The 27,432-nt window shown below is 33.7% G+C and overlaps 1 long non-coding RNA gene across 1 annotated transcript; it reads right to left on the bottom strand.

Moving 5' to 3' along the window:
- Positions 1 to 3,621: 3,621 nt before the first annotated feature.
- On the bottom strand, positions 3,622 to 6,377 carry LOC148223343 (uncharacterized). The gene is made up of 2 exons (XR_015804550.1): positions 5,438 to 6,377; positions 3,622 to 4,862 (listed from the first exon to the last, which is right to left on the bottom strand). It is a non-coding gene; the product is annotated as an uncharacterized LOC148223343 (long non-coding RNA).
- Positions 6,378 to 27,432: the final 21,055 nt, after the last annotated feature.

Below are 27,432 nucleotides of genomic sequence, written 5' to 3'. Positions count from 1 at the left end.
ACTTCCAGAGATGTAGCTGAGGAAACAGTTGCTCTTACTCTACTCTATGAAAATGTGGGCTCTTATGACACTTCTTCAACTGCATTTTAAAAGTTAAATTACTGTCAATGCTCAGAAGACCACTTCTAATCCCAGAGCTGTCCCAGCTGCCAAGCATTTCAAAATATGAAACTCAAATTAGTTTTTATTGAAACAAATCATGATACTACCACAACTAAAAATGAACTACTACTTATCACTTGAATTACCTAAAGCCTGAAGTAGGAATGAATATTATGAATAACATATCAGATCTGTTTCTGAACTCTTTTTTGTTACAATGGTCTGATCCACCAGCCATTTTAGTAATGACTTTTATTAGATTTTCAAAAAATTTCAGAGAACTTAGTGGCATTTTCTACCTGCCTGACATAACACATTGACGCCTATGCCACTTGGAGGTGAGCGCTGGGTTAGCTCCATCAGATGAACTGTGGCACAAATTTGCTTTTCTACTCAGAAGGGTGACTTCAAAAGTAATTTTACCGGGGGGAGCCTGATTCTACATGCAAAAGAATGCAGAATTTTGACCCTTCATAGGCACTTTAGCCTTTAGAGTACTGTCTTTAATTTGTACTCATCAGAACAGAAATTGATTCTTCTACGTCAAAGCTTAGGAAAACTTTCATAATGCTTCATCCTTCATTATCTATCCTTCCTTCTCATCAGTTCATTTACAAGCCAACATTAGTGTAATATCCAAAAATAAAACTTGAACTCTAAACAATCAACATAAAAGCCTGCACAGCAAACACTGAGGTGAAATTATGATGCACATAAATTAAGCCTTTCAAAGCTAGTTTTTATTTTTGTTTCTATTTACTGTGTAGAGTGAAAAAGGTTTGTTTTCAGTTCAAGTCTTGTAGCTATAGGACACAGGGTTTTTTCACTAAATTAACAAAATCTAAAGAACTGATATTTGTAGGGATAGAAGTATCTTGAAACAGGTGAACAGCTTTGTGTAATTTTCAAATACATATTTGTTTCTACCAGAGAAATATCAAAGCAGATGGGATTATTTGGTCACTAGATGTCAGCAGTATGTGGAATTAATGAAGCAAAATTATGACAAAAGTGGAACTTCCTGTTATAAAAAGACAGAGGAACTCCGAACATAATGAGATTTTCTTTAATTACCTATTTAGAAAATTCTATAACCCTGACCATAATGATGACGCAGTTCATTAGTGTATACTAATGTCATTGACATGATAAATAAGAGAGTCCTTAGGTTATAACCATACATTTTGTATATAATTTCAATATACTATTAATTATTTAATTTTCAATCTAGAATGCCATCATTACACCCACTAATAGGTAGCTTCTGGCAAGAAAGTTTTATCATCTCTAAAAAAATTTCCTGCTCTAGCTGCTGAATAAAGAAGTAGTTTTCAAATTTTGTCTTGGCTTTAGAAAGTTTAATGGGTTTATTTACTTTATTTTTTATTGTTCAAGAGGGACATTTAAAATGTCCTTGCTATCATAGACTAGATACAGAACTGTAATATTCTGTAATTACTTCCAAAACTGGAATAAGACAAGAATTTCTTTTGCATCCAAGAAGGTCCTGTATTGTTCCTATTCCTCTTTTTATGCTGAAGCCTATAGATTGATTTATTTATTATTAAATTACACGCTGGTATACTTTATTAGCACTCCTTACTGTAAGACATGTTTCTGTGACACGCTCCTGCTTCATCTGCCTCTATTAATTTAGGATCTTCATCAAGATAAATCAAGATAAGAGGACTAGATCTTGTAGAATATACTATTTACAGATAGAAGAAAACTCAGGGGGGTTTGTATCATTAAGGCGAAGCACAAGTACTGTGTTAGGTTTTGTACTTCCTCTGCTGTGAGATGGCTGCCTAGTCTTATCTCTGTAACTTTTCTTTAGTAAGAGTTTAACCATTTAGGCCACACTTTGAGTGATTTTGGACTCAGTGTATGTGTGACAGGAAGAATTTCAGGCTATATTTGTGTAGCAGCAACATCTAAAGTGGAAAACAAGTTCCACTTAATATCATGTTCAAAATAGCAATGTCAAATCTTAAGTTGTGATCATGCAGAAAAAAATCCCCCATTGAAACGAATTTATTTTACTGTGTTCCCAAAATAATAGCATGCAATATTATTTTGTTCAATTTCTGATATATCTTATGTATGCATGGTCCAATTAAAAAACAAATTACTTATCTTTCCTCTTCTTTTTCATTTGCAAATACATGTGAAAATGTGCAGGCAAAGTATCTATAATCATGTCCAGTGAATAGAGGGCCAGCTGGAAGATGAGTAGAGTCTCACTGTAAGTAGCATGTCACTCTTTCCACAAAAACAAGACTTTTATGTGTATAATGAAATATTACTCATTACCAGTGAAAATGCAAATTAAACAGTGTCAACTTTCATGAAAATTTGCAGAGTCAGAAACAATGCTTCATTATGGCAATTATTCAAAATCCCCATTTTATCTGGGCCAATCCTAGTACCAGAAAACATCTACTGCCTTCTGACTGCTTGCCATGATATTTCTGAAATAAGGTTATTTTTGCAGAATTCAGTCAGTTTGAATAAAGATAATAATAAAAAGCACTTCTATATAATACAATTTTATGAAACATTTTATCAAACCTATCAAACATTTTATCTAACACCTTGGACTTTTATTTCTCTGTTGTCACCACCTTTCTGTCATTTTTCATGCTTTGAAGCCAAGAGTCATACAGTACTTAAAATCAGACAATATAGTAAGCATAAAAAAAAGGTAATTCCATGGCCTTTAGCAACATTCAGTGTTCTCTTATAGTCATGATGCAAAGAGAATGAAATAGCAAGCTCCTGATAGATCATAAGGAAGTATTTTTTAACCTGTCTAGTTCATTTGTATAGTTATATTTTGAAAAACACATTATTTGAGAAGGGTAAGTTTTTGAATTGTTATTAAAATAGGCTTGAAAAATATAAGAAAAACTGGAGATCCTCTATATGTATGAGCCATGTTTAGTGAAAAATCAGAAGCAGCTTCTGCTCCCATGTAAGCTAGAAATAGTTTAGGTTTTGTGTTCAGTGACTACTGCATTAGAACCTGTGTGACCTTGTTAGATCTCATTTCTTGTCCAATACTGAATAAAACTTCTTCTTGGCCACCATTGATTTTAACTAAAACAGCAAACTCTATAAAATAATGGGAGGAAACATGCACACAGAAGGTAATGCTGTCACTGGCAGCTTTCCAATATGAAACTGAAATTATAATTCGGGGAAAAAGAAAAATATGGAGAGAGATCCTGATTTCAGATACAGAGACAGACAGATACAGAAAGGGAAAAATATTAAATAAGCCTTTCTTGTGTCTGTTTTCAAAGATAGTTTTTCTAATGCAAACGTGCTGGAGCAAAAGTATTATTAATGATAAAAAAATCCTTGTAATTCTCTGTATTTTAGCATAACACAACTATAACATACCTAGTAAATTAAAGTCCTTAATCATCTTCTATATTTTCCCATTTTATCTAAAGATCGTGGTGCTCTTCATCTATAATATTCATCCCAGAAATAAAATCATTAATCACTTTGGCATCCAGAAAAAAGGATTGCATTTTATTTCTTATGATATCTAGGGTACAAAACCTGAGGAAGATATTAGTTTTTAATAATTCTGATCCACTCGTTGGGATTTATCATGTTGAATAAGCAGGTAGTCCTCTTGCAATAAATTTCAGTGAAACGCATAGAAGCAAGATACTCACAATTCAATGTTTTTTAAATATCATACATCATAGGGTATATTTTCTCCCAGCAGGGTGATTACTGAATGAAAAATGAAAGATATTCATACTGACAAATTTTAAATTTTAATTACCTATGTTATGAAATAGATTCCATGGGCTTCTTCTGCAGTTTGTGGAGAAAGACAAAATTTTAAGAAAACAATTCCGTTCACATGTGTTAGGTCTCTGACATGAAACATTCTGGAAAAAAGGTAGCAATTTACATATAAAAGGGATGTAGGGAGACTGCCCAACTGACTTCTGTCCCTGACTTTTGGTATTACAAATAGCTCCCCAGATTTTTCTCTTAAGAACTCTCTTTCTGTTGCTCTATTCTTCAAGGTATTAAGTCTTGTTGATTGTGGAAAATTCAGATGTGGGTAGGTCATATTTCCAGAGCCTGTCTTCCCACAGAACTCTGGAAGACTCCCATAGGACAGCTGGGGGAGAATTGAAGATATGTTAATTTCAGCAGATTTTATCTTGGTATTTCAGGAAGAAAAAAAATTGGAGGCTCACAAGTTTTTGCCGAGGTACTTCTATTTCAGAACTTAGGATACCAAAGCTTTTGGGCAAAGCTGAAAGTATGCAAGTAAAATACAAGAGAACTTCCACTTAGGTTATTTTCTAGGTAAAGATACAGAGATAAGCAGAAAGTTTTTAGTGGGAAACAAAAAGACAGGCATATAATATCTTTCCTTCACCTTTCCCTGGTTCAAATTCAGTCCTTTATTTCAGTCTCTCCTACCAGAGCAGTGGGTTGTGGAGTGTCACAGCCAGTACAGTTTCTCTCTGTTGCTATTTCCTCTTACACTTTCAAGATGATAATTCCTTTGTCCACAAGATGCAGGGGATGTCTGCTCCAGCATCATGGACCACTTACTCCTCATACCTTGGTGTTTGCTCTTCTTGCTGCTTCTCACTCTTTTTGTTCTCTTCCCTTCTGTCCATCCAGTATTTTTTGTTCTTTCTTAAATATGTTTCCACATTGGGTCCATAATGGAGCCAGCTAGAAACCACACGAATGCTCTTTCTCACTCGAGCCCCTTTCTTAATTTTGCAGTTTATATGTAATGAAAAAAAATAATTCCGTATGGTCAGATTTCCCTGCTGAATTGTTTGAGATTTTTTAACTTGTTTTTAATATTCAAAGTGTTAATTTTAACTCTAATATCTGATGCATCTGTTGCCTCTGAGGTTTATATAATTTTCTCTTTCTTGGAAAAGAAAAGTGATTCAGGTTTGTTGCACTTCCAACAACTCTAGGGATAAGCACACTACAGAAAATATACCAGTAACTTTCAGAGTGTTTTATTATTCCTGTGCAGACTCTCAATATTTCTTTTTCTTTTTTTTTAAAGTAAATTCACATAATTTTAAAATCATGTTCGCAGAACTTCAGCAGCTACAGAAATCATTCTGCTCACTTTTAGCACCACTGTTTACAATAAAAAATATTTGACATCATATTGCAATCTGAAAATTACCAGTAGAAATGGAAATACAAGAAATAAACATAACAAAAAAAAATCACAAACCATTTAAAAAATTGACCTCCAACACTGCAGACACAGTTGTCAGTAGTATTGTGGGATCAAGCATGTCTTAGTAAAGAAAAGACCTACCTCCAGAACAAAATGGAAGGATGTTCACAGCTCCAGGAAATTCAAAAGACATATTAGCATATTTTACATTATGGACATTTGGAAAATGAATCCTTGTATACAGTCTCAGCTGATATTTATGATTTCTATCTTGCATGAGTAGATTAATCCAATGTTTTCTTCCAGACTGTACCACCTGGACACAATGTGCAATTTGTGCACTTTTTTGAGTGTGACAAACTTTTCCATAGCAACATTCTCCATAGAAAATGACATTGCTCTCAATACTAGGTAGCACCCTGATTATTTGAAAATAAGATTTCTCCTAAAGTAAGGCAGAGAAAATATTATTTTAACAGTCAGGGGCTTGAGCCTTCTATTTTCTTGTGTTGCAGGTTATCAAAAAATCGTAGAGTTGTAGAGTAAGCTGACTTGGAAGGGATGCACAAGGATCATTGAGGCCAACTGGTCCTGCATAGGACACCCCCAGAGTCACAGCCTGAGCCTGGGAATATTGTCCAAAATCTTCTTGAGCTCTGTCAGGCTTGGGGCTGTGACCACTTCCCTGAGGAGCCTGTTCCAGTGACCAAACACCTTCTGAGTGAAAAACTTTCCTGATATCCAACCTAAACCTCCCCTGGTTCAGCTTCCTGCCATTTCCTCAAGTCCTGTCATTTGCTAACACCTGCACGAAAAGGGCATCAAGTACTGCCATGTTGAGCTTGAGGCTTTCTGTGCTCCCTTTGCCAGATGCAAACGACTAAAATATCTGTAGATTCTAGTTTTCATCTCTGAACAAAAAAAAGTGAAATTCGCTGATTCCTATTATCTAGCAATTAGATCTCACTGCAACTGGTTGCCATAGCTACCAGTTACCTGCTAAGGACTGTTGTCTTTTTGCTAGGATTTCCTTAGAAACCTTGACACAAGCAGCAGCACTCACAGCCTTGGTTCCAGCCCTCTGCTGAGATCTGGCAACCCTGCCTGGAATAGGGGTCTCCCAGTCACACCTTCTATTGGCAACATTTGATAAGTAACCTGTCCTTACCTGGAGAATCAAATTTGACTGCTTTGTATCCTCCAGACTCCTCAAAACCTAGTAAACTGGCTGGAAATTGTTATTTCTCAATTAGTTGGATAACCTTGTTGTATTAAATTTGCATTCATTTGTACAAATGAAGTGACTTCTTTTTTTTTTTTTTTTTTGTTCTTTTGTCTTTTTACTATCCCTTGTGTCTTCACTACCTAATCAAAACAAAATCTTAGTTTCCACAGCTGAGCATATATGTGAATTTATATATGGGGAGTGGGGGGGATGAGTGGTGTGTTTGTGTAGGTAGATATAGATGATATAGATGACACAGATATATAGATACATATGATAGTACAAGTAAGCAGGTATTATAAGTCAGACCTTTTTATCACACATTGAATTGCTGACACCATTTCAGATAGATAAATGTCTTGAAAGTTAACTTCTGAATGCATAAGCCAACTAATTTATTAAAGTGTTTATTAAAATAAAAAATAAAAACCCCAACAAAACCCAGAACTCTCTTCCCCCAAAATATTACTAATAAACCAAAAAGAAAAATAAAAAAAACTAACCCACTACCAACTTCAAAGACAATTGATGCAACTGTAGTAAGAGTTGAAGTAAAAACAATAAAAAAGAAACATAGAAAAAGCTATTTCTAATAAGGGTAAGAATGTTATAAAGGAAGCATTTCACATGCTGCAGAGCAGCAAGAACATTTTTTGCTAGGAGGAGTCATCCTTACTACATACAATTAATTATGTGTTAAAGATGAAAGACAATGCAGATAATAAGATATGGCACTTCTAACTAATCTAGTGAATTGAAATAAGTTTATAGCCAGGCTTTCCTGGAAATTAAGAATATAACAGTTTCAATGCATAACTCTTCAAAAAAGCTTTGCCTCCTATTCCTGTCTAAGTAGTTAAAAATTGTGGGAATTTGATTATATTTTTACTGAGGTATCTTGCTAGAATCCTGATTAAAAGAGTGAGTTTGGAGAGTTCAGTGTCAAAATTAAGATGTTATCAGGTATATTGAGTTTGATAGAGAGGGTCAGTTCCTGTACTTAATTTTGGTGTTTAGATTGAACTATAAATGTAGAATTGTATATTCCTCTTTATCCATAATAGAGTATTCTCTAAAATCTGCAAAATACTTGAAGAAAGAATAGGGATAAAATACTATAGTCTGTATCATTTTGTTGATGAATTGATCTTCCTCTTTAATCCATAATATTCTGCTTAGAAATATTTTTTAAGATTCGTATTTTTATTAAGATGAAAATGATGTGAAAATAGGCTCACAGAATTCCATATGCATAATTCTACCTTTTATACTGTTTCTTGGTTATCCACTACATTTCATGTGTCTGTTGATTTTTTATAACTTTTTCAGTCTTTTTATTACTTATGTACAGGTTTCATCATGAAATTTACGCTTATATTGTATTCAATCTAATTCATATATATTTTTGATCTTTCTTAAAAATGATTATTAAGTATCGACTTTAGAAAAATTTATATATTAAAAAACTATGCTACACAAACAAAATAATTCTGATCCTTTTTTTTACAATAATGGAGATTCTTTAGCTTACCGCAGGTCAGTTTTTATCTATTATGAAAAAAATATAACTTTGATAACTGCTAATTCACATCTTTATAATTCTCTTTGTTTTGATATGTGCACATTTTTATAAACCATAAAAGCCTTTAGATGTCCTGTTTGCTCTCCTAGCTGCTGTCTTTGCATTTGGTGGCTCTCAGGCACATGATGTGACCCTGGGGGATGGTCCTGTGGGCCAGGAGTTGGATTTGATGATCCCTGTGGGTCTCCCAACTCAGCATAATTTGTGATTCTGTGATTGTGTGATTGATACTGCATATGCTCAGTTTATGCAAATGGCTGCTCCAATGGTCAGGGTCATTTGCTTTTGCTATGTCTCCATGTCTCTGAAACTGGATAGTATTTTTAATAACAGAGGTGTTAGCCAATAGTTTCAATATGTGCACAGTATAAAGTCATGACCACAGATAAACACCTTTTATGACACTCTTATTCACCTCAAAGATGGGTAATGACATGGATTGCGAGCTGACTAAATGTTGGGAAAATGATACTTGGTTTCACTTGCAATGATTTTTCATTAAACCTCACTATAATGTGCAAGAGCTAAGAGAAGGTTCAACTTCTTCCATCTAAAAGCTATAGTCCCCATTTATTTTTGATATTGTGGTGCAAACAATCAAACTGACATTTGTGTCCATTGTGCCCATTTGTATCCAAGGTAATACCGTTCTTATCTTAAATATATTTTTTGAGAAGACAGATGAGACAATCCTTACATCTTTCCTTATATTTTTTTTCACTTTGAAACAAGAATAATTTGGCTAAATCCAGACTTTGGAGCTCAATGACTGGTTGTAAAATTCAGTTTCTGGTATTACAGATTTTCAATAGACTAATTGTTTTATTCTGATGCTTCAGAAATCAGTAAGGGAAAAAATAATTTGAAAGATATGATTTTTCTAGTTTTCCATGCACTGTAAATCAAGTGGAGTTTGAAGGTAATAAATTTAAATGATGTTTCAATCACTTCCATGAACAGAAATGAGGATAACTCACATGATAGAGTGACTTACTGGAGGCTTGAGTACATATGTGTTATGTAAATCAGCTAAGCTGCACCTATATATATCTAAAATTAATTTGACACAAAAGGCAATAGTATACAGTTTCTCTTGGCCAGAAAATATGTCAGTGGAGACATCGATGTAACCACATGTCTTTTTTCCCTCTTAGTCTAGCACCAGACTGTGACACAAGTTCTAGATTTGGATGAGTAACACAAGCTGAGTTCTTCCTGTTTAAAATGTATAACATATACTATGTCAGTTATTTTGGCTTTTAAATGTATCTTGCTTTACATAAAAAGAAGAAATGAATCAAAGAAATTCCATGAAACTGCCAAAAATCCAAATTTTATAAAATAATTCCAGAATTAAAAATACTGCTGAAAATTTTTGATAGTTTTGTAAAGCTATTAATTTATCTGTCCTGTGAATTCTGGCACAATACCAAAGTCTAGTAAGCTCTGCTTTTCATCTTTTCTTTGCTTGATTTAGGCTTCATGAAATATTTCTTGTTAGTTTTGTATCATCTTTTAATATTTACTCATTGCAAACCCATGTAGGACTAGATCAGTTATTTTTGGTGTTTTGTTTTGTTTTCAATTACCTCATCTAAAGCAAACTGCATTACTCACAAGAGGGAAGTGAAAATATTGTGATATTTTTCCCCTGATATGCAGCTTAACTACAAAACTAAACTGCACCAAAGCACATCCCCACCTATTATGTTAGTGTGCAATTATCTCTACTGGTAAACTATTATTCTCCTCCCTGAAGGAGAGTTCTTCTTATAATAGCAACGTTCTTTCAAATAATTATCAGGAATGGCTTACAGATAATTTTAAATGGATTGTTTATTTTGCAGGAAGGAGTGCAGGAGAAGAGATATTGGCTATACTGAAATAAAGATACGATATAGCAACATCAAACAAATATGAAAATAAACATAACTAGTTCGCTGTGATACCTCATCTATGTAGCTACTGTAACTGAATTATTTTTCTGATTTTTTATTCTCCTTTTATTTATAGTTCTTATATTATACTTTATGAAGTTGTGTCATCCTGTATCTGTATAGCTTCCATAATGCATGGAAGCTGTTCTAACAGCTACAGAATCCCTGTAATAAGAGGTTGCTTTGGGAGGGTGGGGATTTTCACGTTCACAACACTAGAAAGGTGTTATAAGGATAATGGCTGTAGTAAATAATACAGTTCACATCAAAGTAGAACTCTTCGGTTGAGTTGTGAGAGACTCAAAATGTTATTGAATTTTCTTTAATTAAACTCTTTGGTTTGCTTAATAAATCAGAAAAATGAAGCATGTGAGTTGCATATATCCACAAATGTTATAATCTAAATATGTAATGAAGTTTACAATCAACCAGGTTTAGTCTCAAGCCCTGTTGCAGACATGCTGTAGCCTTATCCAAGGTGCATAATCTCAATATTGAACACCAATTTCAGTTCCAAATTCCAAAAAGCAAACTTATCTGAGGAGAGATTTGCAATCATATATATTCTAATTGTTTGGAATTATTGTCTTTGCCACAGGCAAGATGATGCTATAGAAAAATGCATGTAATTCAAGTGAGAAATCCATGACTAATGCATAAACAGAATTGAAAAAAGGAAAACAAAATTCTGGACCTTAGTAACTGCAAAAATATTCACAGAATATACTATATCTTTCTTCCGTACCTAGGGACATTTTTACACTGTAGATTTTTTAATAATAACTTCATAGTAATTTTAGCAATAACTTTAACATTTTAGCATTACTTTTATCCTAAATTTAGTCATTTTAACAATAAGTAGACCCTGCTATACCCTGATAGCCCCCTGAATCTGCTGTGGACGGCAGCTGTTAGCTGTTACAGTGACTGGATTGCGAGAAAACACATTGGTGAACACTGTGTATCTTTAACAACTCAAGTGTTTTTGTGTTTTGGATTTGTTGGAGGTTTTAGGAGTTTTTTTGTAAAAAAGCCAAAAGCCCCGTTTTTAAAACTCAGCACGATATTTCTGAGAGTAGACAGAAAAGGCTGTTTAGGGAAAGACTCCTACCTAATTCAAACATTATTTGTATTCCTGACCCTTGCAAAATTTACTGACAGTGAGTTCCACAAGCTGATGACACACTGAGTGAGAAATCCCAAAATTACCACACTTCCTTATTTTATATCTTCTAATTTCTTCATTTTCTCTTAGCTCTTTCAATGTAATAACATAATAATGAAAAAATTTTTACTGATTCATCTATTCCAGGCTTTACAAGATTCAGTAATGTCTCCCATCCCTTCTCTTTTTTTTTAAGACGTGAAATTCACATTTATGTAACTTCTGTTTTTAAGAAGCCATTTCATTTTTTAATGATTTTTTCTGCCCTTCTCTACACATTTATGATTATTAAATAACTCTGGTGGATGAGGACAAGAACTATATTTTCAAACTATCTTTACAATGCAAGTATTATTAAATAAAAACAGTGCTATAAAGCTTTTCTCTGTGCTTTCCTAGCAATTACTGATATCCTGTTTACTATTTAACAGCTATTGAATTTTGACTATTTTAAAGATGCTGAATCCTGACATTTTCTAAAGGCTATCTTCATTGATTCTTGTGTGGTAACAGACAACTTAGAGTCTGTAATTTAATTTCATCAGTCATTTTATCATCTAACTAAACATAAGCTATCATGAGATCTTCTTGTATCTTACCTCTTTGCAATTAGCTCTGTATTTGATTTTTTTTTTAGCAATTTTATATCATTTACAAATTTTGTTGCTACAGTATTCTGTCTCTTTCCTGGATCCAGCCTGTATATATATATATATGTATATAAAACTCTGCAAGAACATTACAGGTCACTGGATGATTTGATATAGTGATTGTCCCTATCAACTTCTGTAAAGATTTTTCTCTAATCCATTTATCTTTGAAAGATATATTTTAAATCAGATTAACACAGTCCCTTGTGTTATTTTAGAGCTTTGCTTCCCTCAAGGAGGATTTTCATGAGATTTTATTTCTTTAGTACAGAGACTTAAGAGTCACACATTTTGCTTGCTTTGCATGTTTATTTGCATTGTGCCACTCTCTCACGTATTTCCATTGAAGCAGAATAGCTTCTCCCCTGGTCCATGAACCAGGTGTAGACCTATGATCACCTGCTAGTAATCAAGAGAGGAAACCACCAGAAAGAATGCATTGTGTTCCAGCTGCTGAAATAAAAGTGGACGATCAGCCCTTCAGAGATCCCACCTTCTGCCTCTCCAAAGGCTCATTCCCAAGCAGCTGTGTAATTTGTTATGTTCTCTCCATGGCAACTGATGGATCAGAATTTGCTGTAGCCACTGACATCATATAGAACAATACTCTGAACCCCATATATTGCTATTCAAAGCGACTGAGAGTCCTAAATATATGCACAGACAAAATATATAGCATGTAACCATACTTTTTAAAATGTAGATTTATTTATTCTGTCTCCATGAATTACTTCGAACACCTTTGTTATACAATCCCACTTCCATATGCCTATGAAATCACTTTCATAATGTATTTTAAATGGATAAAATATTTCCCTTCCACTAAGCATAGTCTAGTACAGCATGGCATAGGTTTCTGAATGTCACACACTCTCCTTGAATTTATCTTTGACCAGACTATTAATAATTATGAAGGGATCGTGAATAAAGAATGGTATTTATCTTTCTGCTATAATGTTATCTTGACCCACAGTGCCACAGATAGCGTTGTCTCTGTCTCATTTTGGTCATTCCTTATTCACCTGTCTCAAGGTCAATGGGATGATACAATAATGAGAAAGTAGAACAAACACTGTCTAATGCAAGAAACATTTCATAAAAACCTGTGATGGCATCTCTACAAAGACAGCAAAGGAATGCAGCTTTTTAGCTGAGCACTACCTGACAGATTCAATAATCAGGGGAAAGACTTAATTGATGACATTTCATTAGCATAATGAGTTGAAGCTGGGAAAAGAGAGTCTCTTATTAATTAATCAAACAAAGCACGAACTGTTTCAGTCCCTTACTCTCTGCCATTTTCCATTAATCATAAGTCTGTGTATTAAACTCATTTGAATTCACTAGTTGAGAATTTCTGTGGGGAAGTATAGGCAGAGTGGCATGCTCAAGTGAACACACTTGCGTAGGTTCGAAGCACATTATAAATTCATGTTTGTGAACTTAAGCTCTCATCTCTGCAGGAAGTGCTGACAATATTTCTTAAAGAAACACTTATGGTGGTTTTTTTAATAAAAAAAAACTCTTATGGCTCAGTAGCCATAAGTATACAAATGAAAGTTACCCTCACTCCATCCATTGGTTACTTGGCTACAAGTGTTGAATCTATCAGGGTGAATTTTCAGTACAACAGGGAATGCAGGAACTGTGCTGACAGGTGCCAGAATAACTTTTTTACATGTCTGCCATGCGTTGGAAAATTTTCCTTATTATTCCTATTAGTATTGTCTTGGTATTTATCTTTGCATTTATATAAATAGAAAAGTAAAATCAGAGGTGTTCAGGAGCTCAAAAGGGCTAAATTTCTGCTTTCTGTTGTTGTATTTATTTTGTGGAGAACATTTGTAGTCTGTGATGGTGACTCCCTCAATAAATTTTTAGTAGCTAGGAAAATAAGAATAAATCAGGAGTCTTCTGTGGTCTAAGTAGAAACATATTTTTCCATTCCATCTTTAATGTACTTTTCCATTGTAAGATCTGAAGACCAGGGAGAAGCAGATTTTTGTCTCTTTATGGTAGTGCTTATGTTGGAGAAGACACATTTCAAAAGACTGCATATTCATTTTCTAAAACTTTATTATTAAATTTATTTTCAACTCTATAAATGACAGAGGCCTTTCTCTTTATGCAGCTGATAGTTGTAATCATAGGCTTGAGAGTTCTTTCTTAAAACTGTCTCAGTGTCAGAAAAACAGTGAATAATTTTATGCAGAGACCCCTCTGTAGTTCAGTCTCTCACAAAGGTTTCTTTGGATACTTACTGATGCGGAGGTGATTGAAGTGATGTCAGATACAAGAGTACCTGCTATCAGATATTTTAGAGGAAAATGGCCATCATCCGTTTGAGAAAATATTTGTTAGCTGTGTTTTCAGTGCAGCTCTCAACACACATTGATTTCAAGCTCAACTACAGGGTCAGGCCTTTAAGAGACTGTAAGTAGATTCTTACTGTATTTTGGCAGTCACTCAGTCCTTCCAAGGTGTCTGCAGAACAGAGAAAATTTAGGTATATAAATAGTTTACTTATGAAACAGTAGTTGCAGAGTGTTAAGAGCTTGACAAAGTCATGCTTTTAGATTGTTACCTCAGCCCCTTATTCAAATATGATTTAGTGTCTAAATATCACCTTGACACAAATATTTCTATATTTGCTAGGCAACATATTTAATTTTTCTTCCATTTGAAAATAGAATCAATAAAGTAATTTCTAATAAGTCTTAAATTTAATGGGTGAAGACCACAGAAGAAAGATATTTAGCAGTGATGAGACTGCAGGCCCTTGCCACTGCACTTGAATATTATTTCAGCAGATAAACTCTGAAGACAAACTTACAAGAATTCTTTCTCTATAAGCTAGAATTAATTACTTTAATATTGACAGGATTAGTACCTTAGATAGGTATATTCTACAGTTAGCTAGAATTTTTCAGCAGTAAGGCTGATGCACTTCAGGTTCATAGAGTTGATGCACTGCAGTATAGAACTATATAAATATTGCAGTGCTGCACACTTTTGTGCTTTTCATTTTAGTATCTACACTTTCATGATTATCACTTAGTGCCAGAAATAATACATTTTTATGAAGTCTTCATAGTCTTTGCAGAATTGTATTTTTAACTTTGTTTCAAAACTTCTATATAAACTTTGAAATCTACTGCACTATAGTTTCAGATCATAAGTCTGTTTCCTTATATTCATGGTCATAACAGTCTCACAACTCACATGGAAATAAATGATATCCACACAGCTATTGTGAAACATCTTTCTCAGCTATACCATCAAAGGATGTGAAGAAAGAATGTAGAATTGATCAACAGACATAACACTTTCTGCTAGAGGAAAAGAAAAAGTGAATCAAGAAAAAACCAATACATTATTCAAACTTTGTGTATACTTCATGTGGTCCTTAATCTAGTCAAGGTTCCTGAATGAGGCTTATGTATGATATTTAAAACATGATTTGCTTAATATGAAATCCGAAATACAGGTAATATAAAAGTGCAAATATTTTTCCTAATAATATAATGTAAGAGAGACTGTACTCCATTTTTCTTTATTTATTTGCTAAGCATTTTGTGTTCTGTAATAACATATCTGGAAAGAAAAAGAAAGCGCTGTGTTTTAAAAGTTGGTTGTTTGGGGGTTTTTTGCAAGGAAAAACTGCATATGAATTTTTATGAATATTTCTATTACAAGATAATTAAGAAATCTATCAAATTATGTTAATTCAATATCCAACTTATTCTAGTATTAAAATATTAAATATTCATACTTTGTAAATAGGGATTGGTACTATCAGTGAACAATATAAAAGCAATACTGACAGGAATGTGAATATTTTAAGACTTAAAATTACTTCCTGAAAATTTATTTTTTAAAGGTAATTCTAACTACTATGGAATCTGTGGTGAACTACAATGAGACAAAAATCACACGGTCAAAGAAAAAAGCCTATGTTTATTTCATTTGAGCAGTGTACTTTCCTAAGGCTGCAGGAAGGTTTTGTGGTCATTTCATAACAGAGAGTTGCAGATATCCTCCTTTTGCATAAGTCACACTAATGGCCATATTCCAACCCCAGCCTCAGCATAGCTTGTAAAAATGGTGCTGATTTAAATTCCAAAGCAGATTAGTGAGATCTTATTGAAGTGAAAACCTATGAGGGAATAAAACATTGAGTGAAATTAGACATACAATCGTGGCAGATGTTTATAGAGTTCCTTCAGTTAAAGTTTTTTGGTCATACCTAGCTGGTGTGTGTGAGGACTTAGAGAATGCAGTTGAACGTCTCAGAACTCTGTCAGAGAGGCAAGTTCCCCTAAGATAAACCACCAAAGTAGAATTGGGGTAAGTGCAGACAGCAACAGCAGTAAGATGATTATTCCAGGCCTGGCAAAGCAGATCTGGGTAATGCATCTGGACAAAAAAATCACATGGCAGCAAACTGGTAAAGAACATGCTGGCCCAAGCTGTGGCAATGGCATCTAGACCCCACGGATACCCAGGACTTGAACTGTACAAAGGTACCTGCAGGAGAAGGACTCCACTGAAGTCCAGGGTGAAGAAGGACCAGTGGGATGCCACAGCAATTCACATGGTGGTGATGTCTTTTGCTTAATCTCTCTCTTTTTCACTGTCTTTCTCTCCCCCTGCTCCGGTTTCTATCTCTCTACCTCACATTTACTGTTAAATAAAATCCGTACTATTTGCTTCAGTTATGGTCTTGTTTGCACTTTAATTTGGACAGAGGCATCTCTTATAATTGGATCATGTCAATGGGTTACATTTTCCTGCTGGTAGCTGATTATTAGAGCAAGCAGCCACCAAAGTGTACAGAAAACAGACACCAAACTAGAAAAGGCCTTTCCCTATGTGTTATTCTGGTGGTGTCTCCCAATTTCTAAGCAAGACATTATCTAATTTGTTGACTTTGTATAAGAAGGTCAGCACAATCCTCAGAAGACTTTTTGTAAAGACCCGATTTCACAAGTGTAGTGCGAATATGGATATAGAAGTAAATAATTAAAACAAACAAACAAAAAGTTAGAATAAAATCCTTACAGAGACTTGTACTTGAAAAGAATTAGGATTTTTGTATTAATCTACCTTCAGAGTCAATTTTCTTATGAAGGTTTCCTAACTATGGGTAGTGAATGTCTACTCGAGGACTGAGCTTTTAGGCTAAATTTCTTTTGCAGCTTTAGCCCACAATGAGCTGTTACAATAATTGTCCCTGTGAAGTACTGTACTACTCATTTGCTTGTAAGGCATGTAGTAAAATAAATTCATAGTTCCAGATGTGACCCTCTGTTTTTGCTATTTCTCATAGGAACTTATTTGGAATTATTCTCTCAGCCTTTCTCAATGAGCTTTTATGACAATACCATCTGTACATTTAGTTTTCACATTAAATATAAATGCACATATTAAAGGAAAAAATATATTTAAAACAAAGTTTTGCCAAGAGGTCTAATTAGGGAAAGAAGAAAATATTGAATACATATTAACTCCAAATCTGTACATCCTATAGTGTGTTCCAACACATACAATGCAGATCACTAAAATCAGTGCAAGACATCAGAAATTAACATTTTGATATCAGAATGTACTGGTTTGGACTATTTAGTTCAGTGAACTCTGAGAAATGAATGAGATGTAGTCAAGAATCACTTGATTTGGTATTACAGATGATCACTTCACATGGAGTGTGAATATCTGGGTAGTAGCACTATATGAATGAGATTGAATTTCTTTATTTTTGCATTGTATTCTATCTCAGGAACGTGAATAATCTCAATAGGTAGCAATAAAAAATTGCATGTGGGTGGGCCTGTTATTCCTGGAGCATCCCTCTACTGAGATAATTTCATGCAGTATAGAAACAGTGAATTGAGCATATTAAGAATGACAAAGTCTTAAACATTGCAAGTGCACATTTTCGGCTACAATATTTCAACCTCTCATAACAAAAACAGTTCCAATAATTGAATTTTTAAGATTTTTTTCCTATTCATAGAAAATCAGCTTCTTGTAAAAAGCAAATTTAAATATGCTTGGATTTAATTTGTTTTCTGCCTGTATAGTACTATGTTATTTATTGCTGTTACAATTAAATTCTCATATAATTTCTGCAGAATATACATGTGATATAGTCTTGATGATATGATTTATTTAGAGCAACAACGGTTTTCATCAACTGTTTTGGAAGTCAAATTAAGTAAAAATAATTATCTTGTTTCTTAAAAAACACCTTACCATAGCAAAAAAATCTAGTACTTCAAACACAAATATATTGAATTAAACAGTATTACTAAAGAATATAAGAATAACCTGTTTACAAAAAATTATATTTATATGCAGGTTTTCCTTATACCTAAAACAAAGTTGGTAGCAAGTTTTGTTGTCATGAGAATCCTCATTTATAAATATATGCAAGTAATACTTTTTCTTACAAGAAATATTTTATTAATTGGATGTAAGATGACATCTATTTGCACTTGACAAAAAACACTAGGCTATATTTAATACAACATGTAAACTCTTTTTCGTTAGCATCTAACTCTGATTATAATGCCACAGAATGTATACAGAGTATTTCCATGGAGGAAAAAAAAAAAAAAAAGAAAAGGAAAATGATAATTTTATCCAAAGAGAAAAGATATGCATGACTCGTGCACTACATGTAGTGGTCTTAATAAAAATGACAAAGATATTTGCATTAGAAATTAATAAAAGTAATTATTATTTTTTATTTACACGGAGTGAAATGCTCTACATAAACCCCATTTGTAATTTGACGAGGTTCTATGCTGTCTTTTTTGACTTGTCAACATTTCTGTGTGACTTCAACATATAAGTTTGCAGCAGCTGTTGCATGTTATCACTGTGCTTAGTAAGACAGACAACTGAAAAAGTGGCTTCATAAATATTTCTAATACAAATTTATCAGTGCTTGCTTTTATTTTTGAATGTTACTATGATAACCACTTAAGAGAATTGCAATAGCTTGCTTTCACTCAGATTGTAACCTTCTAGAATTTTTTGGCATATGGTTAATTCTTTTTACCTGGTTATTTACCTAAGTTCCTGCAACTACCAAAACCCAAATTGCTTAAACTTCTTAGTGCTTCCTAAATATTTCAGCACAATTTTCTCCATAGTTGAGTGACATATACAAAAAGAACCTTTGTCTGAATCCATTTGCTATATCTAATTAGGTGTGAAGTTTTTATCTCAATTATGCTGTTAGTAGTTAGATGTTTGGAAGCAGAAAAGATGATACCTCAAAGAGTAGTATGAGAAAAACACATAAGTACATTAAATTGACTAAACTTGCAAAAAGAGAGAAAGGGTTTTTTTTAGATCTCACATATGCTGTGAAAGAAAAATGGAATAAAGCCAGAATCCTGACTATACAGAACATTAATCAAAGCATTCTGACTCTATATTCTAATCTGATTTCTAACTCCATAAGAAAGTTCAGCAGAACTTTATGCTTGAAATCATGGCAGAGTATCAGCAAAAAAAATTAAGTAGAAAAAAACTAGCCTTTGATGTTGGGAACCCAATACAGAGAAAATTATGCTAGCCAGAGTGAAAATCAGACAGAAGTCATATATTCCCTATTCACCAACACATCTATAACCTTCAAATAACAACAGCTGAAATTAGCATATTATGAAAGGAAAGAAATTAAATCCTTTCCATCTCTAAAATATGACAATCCCTAGTGTCCCAGACATCCCTACCTCATGGTTGGCTTAGTACCTCTCTACTGGTTTACAGATTTAGAAATGTAAAAATCATAAATTCTGTTCTGCTAATGTGAGCATGTACACACATTATTCACAAAGTCAAATGTAGCTGTTCTGTCAGTGACCACTATTGACAGTAGCTGATAGTTTACCCTCACTCTGATGCACTTATCATTTGAATGAGGAATAGCAAACTTAGAGAAACAAATTTCTCTTAGAATAAAAGTTCATTCCTAAAGATCAACAAGAATATGTAACTGGCAATGAATCTCTTAAAAGCATTTTTCCTAATGATATCCTGTGGATTGGAGGACAAATCTTAAAAGATTAATGTCTTGTTAACCATTAACCATCCTTTTCTTAAAGTCTAGCTGTACTCAGGAATTTTTTAACCATTTCAGATATGTTTATTCTGTCTCAGTTCTGAGATTTCATATATGACCAAAGCAGAGATATCTTCTATAAAATATTAGGAATAGAATTCTTTGGAATGTATTGTTCAATATATAATTGCTAAATCATGCACTCAGAACTGAATGAAAATGATCATACTCACCATCTGTTACAAGCCCTTCAGATGCCAGATCCAGCTGGCATATTGACTGATGGTCTGAGAATGTCCTCACGGGTTGCAGAGAAACTTAGAAGAAAAGCATGCTATTCCCAGGTATCCTTAGCGTATCTTAATTTTTAACGAAAATAAAATAATAATTTTTAAAGTCCTCATAGGCACATTTTAAGGTGATACTTAGTTTTTAAAAACTGTTTTGAGATGTCAAGAAATATTTTTCAAGCTCAACACTTTTTAAATAAATGCAAAGTGTTGTCTTTGAATTCTGCTTATTTGTGCTATAGGGAACCTGAAGTATTTCTCATTCTCTCACTGCATCTGTGATGTTTTTGGGTTGATATGCAACTTTCCTCTATTTGTTCTCTATTACCCAAGTCCTGTTTGTAGATTTTTAGACTCATCTTTCATGTTCTTATTTCCTTAATTTTCAAATTAGTTTCCTAAACCAGGGAGTCAAATATATTTTCACTAAAATTTGGATTCTGTGCTACTTATTTTTAGAGTATTGTGTCCAGGACAGATAAAATAATAGTTTTATTTTTCTAGAAATCAGGACTCCTGCATTTTAGCCAAGACAGATAGGTAATTAGGTGTGATTGAAGCTGCATCTAACTGCACACCATCCATAAAGAAAAGGCCTGTTCTTAATTACATTAAAAATGTGAACTGGAACCATGCAAAGATACAAAAATGAGATCCTGTCTACAGTGTCATCAGTGTGTTAGAGATACACTTAATCTAATTTTAAACTAGTTAGCTCGAGTCATAATGTAGCTGCAGCAGCACGAGGCTCTAACGTTTTCCTTGACTGTGTGTAGAGCTCTCAAAGAGCTGCTGTCCATTTTAATGCCATACTGAAGGTGGGTTTTGCCCTTCCTTTCTTCTTAGTGAAACTTGGTCTGTAAATTGTTTCAACAACTCCTTAGCAGCCTAATTGATACCAGGAAATTGTTGCAGGAAATGGCTGCTTTTCCCTGAAAATCTTCTCAAGAAGCAGAAAATATTATTCCAGCCTTATTGCATCAGAGGCTTCATATCACCTGCAGTGCAAAAAAAGTTTGAGATGGCCATGCATCAGACCAGAATAACACAGAGCAACTTCTCTACCTTTCTAACATTAATTAATATGAAACAATAAATATAATAATTTGCCATAAAAGTAATATGATGAGGAATTGTCTACCTGATTCAATCAGTTACTTTTAGGAAGGCAATTGTAAAGTAAAATTTGACAGAGCATCTGGCTGGCTTTTCTCCATTTGTTTTTCCATATTTTTGGGCAATTATATGACATCCCATTTTTTCTTTGATTTTCATGGAAATTTATTCATTATTTTTCCTTCTAGGCAAATATGCGTCATTTCCATGTCTTTTTACTCCCTTTTCCTACCTTTTCCTTTGCCTGATTTGTACTCTGCATTTTGGTTCTTCTATATCTCATCATATCTGGAAGTAGACAAATTCCAGTACTCCTGCATGAAACTCAGAACTTTACTGATAGGGCTGAAAACAGAGCTATTAACTCTCTCTAAAAATTTTGAATATGCTTAGTTTTACATGTTTCCATATGCGTGGTTGATTTACTTGTAAAAAATATTGTGAGGCCTTGCTTTAGGATGACCATTGACATCCTTCTGTATCCAAACATGATATAAATTGGAAGTCATTCCAACAGCAGAAAACTGTCAATCTGCATAGTTTAGTCATTAATCAGTTATTAATCCAGTGCTCTATGTTCTGGGGTTTTTTAATTGACTATTAGGACAAAAACTATTGGTTGGTACTGGAAATAACAGTATGGCATTATAGATTTCCAACATTATAATTCTACTTCCACAGCAAAAAGAAGGATTCTTAGATTATGCAAATCTGCGATGTTCCCTTGACAACAGTGGTGAACGTGAATTTGCACTATATACATTTTTTAACTATAGAATTCATTGATGCAGCAGTGACTCTGCATATAATTCTTTCACATCATTAATTTTCTTGTAATGGTATTTTTTAGCTGATCCTAAATGTAGAATTGATTCAAATACTACTATTTCTACACTTACACTTTATTAGACCTTATTGTTTATGCTGTCCTGGAAAGCAATCTGGAAGAAACTGGTATTCATTTTAGAAAGAAAACAAAAAATTTAATCAGAATCTCATTTTGACAGCAACTTTCTTGCTATTATGAGATCTTCAATATTATAATTTATGGATTTTCTTTGATTTGCTTCACTTTAACTTAATTTCTTGCTATGCAAGTGAAGATTTATGTCAAATTTTGAATCAATCCATTCAGAGGGTTATATTTATTATTCTGACTCCACAGTCTTTAATGTCATACTATCTTAATGTGAGAAATTTAGATGAAATAAGTGTTTTCTTAATCTGCAAGCCTAACTCTTCTTTCACATACCAATCAGATTAACACAACTTGTTTGATCTTCTTGTAGAGAACATTTCTTTATGTTATTCCTGTGTATTTCTGTGTGTCTGTCCATATGGTTAACAAATCTGGTCGAGTTCGTATTTTGTTCACAACCATACTGTATTTTAACATTTACTATGCATATATGTTTGTACAAGGGGAACAATCTGCCTGAAAAAGATACATTAAAGGTATTGCTAGCAGTTGGTTTGGAACTCATGCTGGGAAAAGTATTGTTACACAAGATGTTAGAACAGAAATGGTGCCAGATAGCAACCTGTCATTACCACAGAGATTCCCAACTATTCCTAGTTAGAAAACAATGGTTTTACAGCCTAAATAAGAAACAATCGAAATACATCTGTCTTTCTGATTTGGGGACAACTATGAGGCACATAAAACAGAGAGACAGAGATGATCAGTTTTAGGAATTTGTGTACTGCTTTGGTGCATTTCTGCGTGATGAATAAGGGTTTATGGCTTGACCTGGTGTTGCAATCTAGATGAAGCATTCATTTCTTGTGGAAGAATAAAAGTAATATTATTCATACTAGGTTCTATGATTGTAGGTTATAGATTAGATTAAGTTTGTACTTTTCACACTAGGTATAGAGACAATTTTGATTCTGGCCTAAAAATATTGTATGAACCCATAGCCAATGATAATACTGTCTACATTCTCAAAAATCTATTAAATACTTAGGACATTTTTGTAATAACTCCATGAAAAGCATGTCAGAAAGTGGTTTCTCCATATTAAATATATTTCAGCACAGACTGCCTTATTCTTTCCTGATAATCACATATTTATTAATGAGCATTTCAGGGTTCACTTAGATTCAGAAACTGTATTTCAGCCATATATGTAGAAAACATCATCTAAAAAATGGGCTTTTTCAAAGGAGAACACCAATGTCCTTCCTGCTGTTACTTATCTCTCACTGTAATCTCGTGTCCCTACAGGAGGCACAGCTCGACCATTCTGTATAATGACTGTTGCTGGCAAATGAAAGTAATGGAACAAATGCCAGCCCTTCCAAAGCCAAATCCTGTCAAAGCCTGCTCCCTGGTTGGCAGAGAGCACCCTACTCAAATGCTAAGAGGTTTGTTGGCTTCACTGTCTGCTATAATTCACCTTGTTACGGAAGAAAACAGCTGTCCCATGACCACGTCCTGGAAATATGCCATAACAACTCTCACTGAGTTAAAATCCCAACTTGACTGCTAGTACTAGGATTCAGTGTCATGACTGCTGGTGGATGAATTGTAGAGTAATCTCAAGGGGATAGAGTATAATTGATTACTATTTAATGCTGTGTCTGGAAAATGGTCTGCGCTTGAAAATATTTATTGCATGCACAATTAGCACAGCTCTGACATTTTATGTGTTCAGAAAGCAGAGAAGTCAAATGAAATTTTCATTACATGTACAACATTATACACACCAGTAGGATTTGCTATCCAGTTGTTAGATAGAGATACTGGCTGATCTACCCATGAAACCCTGAGGGACACCAATATATAGCTGTAAAGTAAAATGAGCCACCTTTATCCCCAGGAAGCATCTTTCTACTTTCTTATCAAATATGGACATCAAGTCAGTATCACAGCGTTGTGTTAAAATGCTTTGCTAAAGAATTTCACTCTAGTATTACATAACCAAATGGATTCATGTTCTGAATAGAGAGATATTAATTACAAAAATATAGTCTAAGCTAGATTTGGGCCTCCAGTGGCTTTAATCCTCTATTTATTTCTGTTAATAATAGCCTTTAATTTTAGGAAAAAAAGAAAAAGAACTGTCATAAAGAACAACTCAGGAGAAGTCTGTTCTCAGTCTGAAGGTCACATATGAACTTTTTAATACCCTGCAAAATATTCTCAAACTAGTTTCAAAGTACAAACTTTCACTGGAATACCTGATTCAGTTTTCATAGTAAAATAAAAATATGACAAAAGAAAAGAAAAAACATAAGAATTTATAAAAGAAAGAAGATTGAGAAAATTATATAATGTCAGATAAATGACTGTCAGTTTATATAGTTAATTTTAGGGTAATCTAGGTATACCTACAGTCATATATATGGACTGACAGAATATCAGATTTCTTGCTTTGACAAATTCCTAAAGTATAATAACTCTGAATATGGAAAAGGAATGCATTTTTACAGATATCTATTTTATCTCTTGAATATCTTCTTCATCTATGATAGTAAATGTAAGTTCTGCTTTGGGTGTGTCATTTTGTAATACAAATATCATTTTCTAAAGCTCCTTTGTACAAAAAAGTGACTTTTATTTTCTCAATAGAGAAGGGGAAAACGTGAAAAGAAGCAAGAAATCTTAGTTTGTTTCTGATGATTTCAGTAAAACCCTTTCTAAAAAAAATGGAACAACTTTCATAGAACATTACCACTTTGTGTGATTAAAAGTAATGGAATCTGGACTTCAGCACAAATATTTCTTGCTCTAATTAGTTTTTCTGGTTTTACTCAAAAATTAAATTTGTATAGTATTATTACACGGTCATATGAAACCAGCAAGTTACACCTCGAATAGTATTGTGGCTCTAGAAAGAATATTCAGAGCACCAGACCCATTCAGCTCTTTCAGTGACAAGGAGCTGACCAGAGCTTGGGTCATAATTAGTGACTCAAATGCTAGCTACAGGCTAGCAGCCTGGCACCTAGGAGCAAATGATTGCCCTGGTACGGCACTTAAGAAGTGTGCTATTGTTCACAGGTGTGCAGGACACGCTGCGTGTGGTGAATTCCATCTCCTTATGCAGAGTAGAAAACATTTGGAAGGTGCTGGGTGCCCAATACATCAACATGCACCTGACAGGAATCCAAGGCTGGAGATGTTGAGCTGCTTTTCTTTGAACTGTCCAGCAGCACTCGAGCCCTTGTTCTGGCAATTTACTATAGTACATTTCCCTGTATTCTTTTGAGTACTTACGAAAATACTAAAATCTTGCTAATCAGTAGTATTTCTAATTGTGATAGTGAAATTGCTAGCACAGACATTTGCTGCTAATGAGCAAAACCAGTAGTGACGTTTGTCAATGAAAACAGATGTAAAGAATGTTAAAATTATTATTTTGGATATTTTAATATTATTTTTATACTAAATTTTCAAGAGTACTTTGCGAAGGTATTAGAAGCTAACAATGTGCAGATTATACAGGCAAACAAAACACCTTTAATCTCAGCTGCAGTTCAAACACTGGTCAAAAACCAGATGTTACAGATGAGAAAAAAATCTCACAGAATATTGAACTCCCTCCACAGTGATACTTAGGAGCCATAAAAACCACCTTCTCTGCAGTACTAAATACCAGCAAGGATTTGTACTCATGGATACTATAATCTGCTTTATTGGGCAAAGGGAGTTTTATCAATTGCTGTATAATTTGCTTCACTGAGAGGCTGATATATTTCACTGGCATTTGATTTTACAGGCCAAAATATTTAGCACAACTTCATTAAAAATGAACAGTTTAGCAAACTTTTCTGTAATTCCTGTTAACATTCAGTAGTCTTTCTCATAAAACTACAAGAAAACAATACTATAAACCAAAATCTTCAAAAATCTTAGTATCATAAAATAGAGGCATTAAAGTTGTTTTAATCATAGCTTAATAATTTTCTAATTATGAATTGTCATCACAGAAGAATATGACATCGTATTTACAGGATCATTTTTAATAATTTATTTAAGAGTGAAATAAGACAATTTGGTTTGAGCAAAAAGTATCATTCACATTTGTCCAAGGAAGTAGTAATACACAGCATTTTATGAACACTATCATATTTTATTTAATGTTTTTAATGGGTGAACTTTCAAAGATTGGACCTTCCCAAGGAAAGCGTGAGTAGATGGAGTTAATATAACCCTCAATCACCAAATGAAGATCTGCAAATGTAAAGCCAGATCATCCCCTCACTCCCCTACTAAACAAGAGTCTTCACTGATAATTTATAAAGCAAGAAAGGTGGCTCATGTCATAGAAGGTCATCAACAATGAAGAGTCACACATGATTTACATTAAAATTTCAGTCTGGCAGTGTCAAAATTTATCAACACAAGATCAATTGACTAGAAGTTTGGGCTTTCTGCCCTGCCAATTCCTAAACTCGAAGAGAAAATTACAGTAATTTAAAAGCTTTAGATACAAAGTCTAAATTGAACTATAAGCTAACCTAAACCTACTACATTTGTTTCCAAGTAATATCACTTTACAAAGTGTTAATGAAGAACTACTTCAAAACAGATATTAAGTAGGATATCCTAATAAATGAACACTTGACTGAGCATGAAAGCTTTTTCTACTTGTGAGAGCTCAAAAACCCCTCATAAGTCTTGTAGCTCTTTCTCTGTTGTAATCAAACATTTTCTTAGGGCTGTAGAGAAAGTGATGTGGATTCTGAAAGACAGATTGAGGCTACAGGGTTAATTAAATAAACACCTGGTAATCTACACTGTTAGGTTGCTCTGAATACGTGTAGATTTTGGTGCTTCTTTAACACTTGCACAGCATAGACCACTCCTGTTTGGAAGTTGTACATAGCTACAACACTCAAAAATCTCTGCAGTAGCTGATGCTGCCTGGAGACCAATTTCAGAATCTCCAATGAGAATATAAAATGAAGTCTGAGCTATCAGTGTGGTCAGGCAACTAGACAATATTTTATTACAGGAGAGCATATCAATACACAAAGCACTTTCTTCACTGTAAATATGATTTTCAAACCTTAGTGAAAATACATTCAGACTATTATAGAAAAAGATACAAATTCTGTTGACCCTTACTGTTTACAAGTGCCCTCT

The sequence above is a fragment of the Sturnus vulgaris genome, chromosome 6 (assembly GCF_052056855.1).
Source record: "Sturnus vulgaris isolate bStuVul1 chromosome 6, bStuVul1.hap1, whole genome shotgun sequence".
Taxonomy (NCBI): domain Eukaryota; kingdom Metazoa; phylum Chordata; class Aves; order Passeriformes; family Sturnidae; genus Sturnus; species Sturnus vulgaris.
The sequence above is the reverse complement of the archived record's forward strand: the minus strand, read 5'-3'. Positions and strand labels throughout refer to the sequence as shown.